This window comes from Benincasa hispida, chromosome 6 (assembly GCF_027475165.1).
Source record: "Benincasa hispida cultivar pf3 chromosome 6, pf3_genome.v1.1, whole genome shotgun sequence".
Taxonomy (NCBI): domain Eukaryota; kingdom Viridiplantae; phylum Streptophyta; class Magnoliopsida; order Cucurbitales; family Cucurbitaceae; genus Benincasa; species Benincasa hispida.
This window is the reverse complement of record NC_143483.1, coordinates 59,081,253-59,087,454: the sequence shown is the minus strand read 5'-3', so window position 1 is coordinate 59,087,454 and position 6,202 is coordinate 59,081,253. Positions and strand designations below refer to the sequence as shown.

The 6,202-nt window shown below is 28.6% G+C and overlaps 1 pseudogene across 1 annotated transcript; it reads right to left on the bottom strand.

The window, feature by feature from the left end:
• Positions 1 to 4,273: 4,273 nt before the first annotated feature.
• Positions 4,274 to 5,307, bottom strand: LOC120080029 (ethylene-responsive transcription factor ERF037 pseudogene; annotated as a pseudogene). The gene has a single exon (XR_016529998.1). The product of XR_016529998.1 is annotated as an ethylene-responsive transcription factor ERF037 pseudogene (transcript).
• Positions 5,308 to 6,202: the final 895 nt, after the last annotated feature.

Below are 6,202 nucleotides of genomic sequence, written 5' to 3'. Positions count from 1 at the left end.
GAATAGGTCAAGGACCTACAATGAGCACCAAATAGAAAATTTATTTGACAATTTTTTTAAAAATTTAAAAATCTATTAAATATTTTGTAGAGTTTGGAGACAACAAGACAGAAACATAAAATATAAAGACATATTAGATACATTTATGGCATATTTAGCTTGAAGTAGAAGTTGGAGGGATTTGGGTATAAATTTCTACTTCTTGTTTAATCCAAAAAAATTCTTAAATTTATTGTGGACTCCACAACTAAAAACATCAGTTCGATTACTTATTGATTCTTTATATCGTGATCAGTCTTATAACTAAACAACTTCACTCTCAACTACTTGAGCCCTCGTCCCGAACGTGTTTTTAAATTTTAGAAACTAAATTTAAAAAAAAAAAAAAACTTTGGGGGATAAAACTGTAATTTAGCCTATGGGAAAAAAAAGCTAAAATTATGGTATGGAATTGATTGTGGAGGTGGAGGTTGACAATAATGTGAAATATTCTATTGAGTGTACGGACGGCATAGGATTAGGGAGCCCCACACAAGGCTCTTATTATATTAGTATTTTTTTTTAATCCCAACCTAACACCCAAACCCAACAACTAACTACAATTGATCCTTAATTATGACATTAATTCTCTCTCTCTAGCGTAAATGATAACGACGACAACAATTAATGTTGTCAAAAGTAATAAAAGCATTTAACTCACTGTAAAAAGAAGAAAACAATAAATTAAGTCATAACTTTTATACATTTCTTATTCTTTTACTTATAAAAAAAAATCTATTTTATATCTCTTAAAAAATAATTGAGGTAATTGCAATTTTAATAAAAAAAAAATTTAAAATTAGACGCGTGTCCTTAGATTTTAATTTTTTACAAACATGTCAAAAAACTTCTGTATGAAAATTTGATTGTTCTCTGATTTCTATATGATTGCTGTGTAATTACCACACTTGCAATTACAAAAAGATTGAAGTCATTACTTTGGTTTCTTAAAATTAATTTTCCAAAATAATTTAAAGGTGATAATACCATCAATAAAGTTTAACTAATGTTGGACACAAGGAAAAATTAGGTTAAGGAATTCATTTTCACTAACATCATACAAAATACGTATAAACTTTGAAAAGTTTGACTTTCATCTTTGAACTTTGAAATTTATTTTAAAAAATCTCATTGAAGAGTTTTATTTTGACAAAATATGATAAAAATTGACGAACAAAACTAATACAACTAAAAAAATTGAAAGCTTATGTTATTTGTAAAATCATTCAAATAAATTGGTGTAGTAATTGATGAGTAGAATTCGATTATGCGTAAATGGTTTTAAAGATATTTCTTAAGATGAGTAGCAAATATCGCAATGTTCTATGTATGGATGTAAATAACATTATGTACATAGTCTAATTTTTATACATCAGTTACCACATCAATTTTCTTATTTTATTTTAATATAAAAAATATTGTTTGGACCAATTTCATAATTTAAAAGTATTGTTTAAAAAGTAAATTTCAAAATTTAAGGGTAAAAATAAAACTTTTAGTGACATAATTGAAATTTACCCCAAAATTCCAAAGTATTGGGTATAAATCAACCGTAATTTTTTTTTTTCAAAGGAGTTTTCTTTATTTATTATATGAGAATACTCATCAAGTCTTTCTCCCTCCATTTGAACCAATTAATATCAAATTAATCTCTCATAAAAGTTGTAAGAATAGGAAATGACAATTTTAGTTGAGTATTAGTACATCATAAATAATACCCCATTAAATCATATTTTTTAAAGTTAAAATTAAAAAAATAATAAAATTATATTACCCAAAAAAGAAAAAGAACACAAGGGAGGGAAGTGTATTTTGTAGTAGTTCATTTAAGTAGATATAAAAGTGGCAAATAAACATGAACGAAAAAAAGTTGCAGCAACTTATTGTGCTATGATATAACATTATTAAAATAGAGGACATATTTAAAAACACATAATTTTATAGTAATATTTATTAAAAATTATATTTAACAGACAAAAAATCTTCTATCTATTTATTTTTCACTTGATATGATTCAACAAGTCAATATTACAATAATTTGTGGGATCCACTCTATTATTAGCCCACAAATGTATTAGAAAAATGACTAAATATATGAATGAATCCTTCATATATCTTAGGTAATTAATTCTTAATCTAATGCATACTTTTTATTTTTTGTTATTTTACTTTTAATGTTCTAAAAATTTTCAATCCAAGTCCTTAAACAAATTTGTCAACATTTTTTAAATAAAGTCAATTTGTCATTAAATGATTATTTTATTAAGAGAAATTTTCAAAAAAAAAATGCCAACCTATTTACAGAAATAGTAAAAAAATAAAAATAAAAACTAATAAACACAGATAGATTTCTACCAGCGTCTATCAGTCATAGACTTCTATCAACCTCTATCAACTTCTATCAAAGAAGATTAAAATTTTACTATATTGTGTATATAGTTTTCTTTATTTTTATATTTTTTAAAATCCCCTTCTATTAATATACATGGACAAGTGAACCCGTCAATAAAAGAAAAAGAGTCTGATTGGTTAGCAAAGTCTCATTTTATTGACGAAATATACTGAATTTTAAGTAACATCTATTAGCTTGTTGTCCATTATTTCTTAACAAAATTCAACAACTTTTTAAGGCATATGACCCTACTTAAAGAATGTTTAATACTTGTAAAAGATAAGTTACCAAAGGAATTAGGAATTATATGGTATACATTTTTGCCAAAAAACAATAAAAAATCCCAAAAACTTTGTGTGATTTTTTTTTTCTTTTCCTTTATTTCTTTTTATTTGTAAATTAGGTTGACAATTTTTAAATGAATATTTTGTAGAATGTATTAGAAGGTGGTAAAAAAAAAAAGGAAAAAAAAAAATCTTGTTTGATTGTGCAGTTGGTTGAGCACTCAATTCTAAAAATCTAACCATAAATATGTGTGGGTCATCAAAGAGCAAAGACCATTGCTCTCCATTATTGTATGCTAGAATGACAAGTATCACTACTCCTCTTGCCCCCCCTTTTCACTTTTATTTTTCCTCTTTGTTTTGTTTTCCCTTTTCCTTCATAGTAACTACTTTTTGTCTTGGTTTTTTTTTTTTTTTTTTAAAGAAAAAAATAGTTTTAAATTTTGAATTTATTTTTTATTTAAAAATTTAAGGATAAAATTACAATTTTTGAAATTAAGACATTAAATTAAAATTAAATTTAAAATTTAAGACTAAAAATATAACACTTTAAAACTTAGGGACTTAAACTCAAAACTTAAGGATCAAATATATAGCATTTTGAAATTTATGATCAAATTGAAACTATACCTAAAATAAGGAACAAAAATGTTTTTTTCCCACCTTTTTAAGTATATTTTTCTATTTCTTAAAACTATGAGCCTTTCTCTTACTTCTTCCTTTGTTTTAGAGGTTTATAAAAATAGAAAAATAAGGAAACAATTTATACAAAATAGCAAAATTTAAATTATTTTTATAGAAGAGACGGATAGAAGTCTATTAATGTCTATCTGTTATAAAATTGATAGAAAGTCTATTACTGATAGACGTCAATAGAAGTTTATCAGTATATATCAATATATATTTTTTACTATTTCTGTAAATAGTTTGACATTTTTCCTATCGGTTAAAATTTCTGTTTGTTTTATAATATGTTTTTTAATTTTTTTAAAATACATTACAAAAAACTAAACAAATAAATTATCAATAAACCAAGGAGCAAAATTTTTCAAAAGTTTTTTTTTTTTTTTTTTTAATTTTTTTAAAAAAACAACTGTTATCTCTAGAATTTCGCCCGTATAAATTAATAAAATCAAGAGCAGTGAGAGAAAAAAATTAAAATATAGATGTAAAAAGGATGAAAATATTAAAAATGTGAGTTTATTAGTCAATTTTCTCTTACGTCCATTCTTCCAAAAGTCTACTTATTTAAGATGAAATTTTTACTTTTTGTTTTCATTTTTTTAAAAAAACTACTCTCGTCAATCGTCCAAATGAGTTTTTTTTTTTTTTTTTTTTTTTTTTTTTAATATTTTAAATTTATGTGTACAATAATAATAAGTGAGATTTTATCATGGGAGATAATTTAAATATCACCTTCTCAAATGGTTGAACTAAAAATTAAGATAGATTGAGAAAGATTGAGAAAGAAAGATAAAAAAAAAAATGGTTAACTGAATAGAGAGAGGAAATGGAACTGGAAACACAGAGAAGAAAACACTCACCAAGACAAGATCCCTAATTTAAATTTCTTAGCCCCTTTAAAAAAATTGTAAAAGGACTTCACATTTAATTTAATTAAATATATATCTTAAAAAAAAAATTGAAGAGAGAGAAAATCACACAACAAATTCACAACCCAGTTTGTAAAGAAGTGATATCAATTTAATGTTACCACGAGAAAGGTAAAGGTTGAAATAATGCAGTGGGAATCACACACTCTCTTTCCGCCATTGCCATTTGATCTATAAAGTACTCATAAGCTTCTTCTTCTTCTTCTTTTGAGCTTTTATTTTCTTGATCCCATGGCCCATAGCTATATTGCCACTCGTCAAACACGAACTCGGTCACCGATTCGACCGATTTCTCGTACCCCGTTCCCAAACTCGGCAACTCCACAATTTCACTTAGTTCCTCCGGCGTCGACTCGTCCAACTCGGGCGACGACGAAAAAGGAGGCGATGAGGGTGGTGGTGGCGGTGGCGGTGGAGATGAGATGACGTCAGGAAGTTGCATTGAAGCGGCAAGAGCGGCGGCGGATTGAACGTCACGAGGGGACGAGGAGGCGGGGCGAGGTAATGAGGCGGCGAGTTCAGGAAAATTGAGGATGGCGGAATTGCCTTTGATAGTGAGGGCAGCTACGTCGTGAGCACGTGCCGCCATATCCGGCGTGGCGAATGTGCCGAGCCAGATCCGACTCTTCTTCTTCGGCTCTCGAATTTCCGACACCCATTTGCCCCACGCCCTCATTCGGACGCCGCGGTAACTTGGGTGGCGACTATTGTTGCTACTTTCTCGATCACGCTTCAGCCGAAGTTTCGATGAGGGTGAGATGGAACATGAAGTGGAGGAGGAGGAGGAGGAGGAAGACGAGGAATTGGCACCACCGGAGTCGGTCTCCGGCACGGTGGCGTCGGCCATTGGTGAGTGATGTGGAGTTGTGTTATTGGTGAGAAATTAATTGGGAGAAAGAGAGAGAATAATGGAAACGTGTGTGAGAGTGAGGAGTAAATTGAAGAAGTGAGAAGAAGTATTGGGGGGTTTTAAACAGCCACAAATGGCCGTACCGGATTGCATGTAGTCAATATAATTGCGACACGTCATCAACACACATTGAACAACGAAAGTGTCGACAAAGAGAGAGAAACTTTTTGGGGGTGCAAAGTATAAATTTGTAAGAATTATGTGCTGACTGTAATAAGTAAAAAAAAGAAGGATATATTAGGTAAATAAAGTGAAAAATAAAAAGGAAACTTGAAAACCTTTCTAATTATGGGCGTGGTTTGTAAATCATATCATACCCATGTGGACTACGTAGGGTACGGTAGTACGCTTTTTTTTTTTCTACAAATTTTAAAACAGTAAAATTACCATTTTAGACTATGATTTAAAATGTTCTTTCTTCTTTTTGTAGTCCATCTAGTTATCCAATTAAATTTTGTTGCATGGCAAACTCTTGTAATTTTCTTTTTCATTCATAGGTGAAATGGGTTCTAGAAACTAGAAAGATGGGTATAGCACGATGATCTCTAGAATTGTTCTTACAGATTAGTTAACATTCTCTCTGGTGTATAAGAGATTCCAAAATTTTAAATTTATCTAATATCTTTGTGAGCTTTTAATTTTGTATTTAATTGGTCTCTCTTAGATATTCAACATTGTTCATTAACAAATCTATTAGACATTAATTTAAATTGTGCATCTAATAAGACATTAAGGTTCATGAATTTTAAAAATTGTTGTATAAGTCAATGACTTCTTAGATACAACCTTAAAAATTCAATGACTTATTAGATTCAAACTAAAAATTCATTGGCTTATTAAATTATGTTTTTTTTTTTTTTTTGAAAATAAAGTCTACAAACATCATTTCTACTCCTAAATTTCTTGTTTTGTTATCTACTTTTTATCAATATTTTCAAACATCAAACGAAGTTTTGAAAACTAA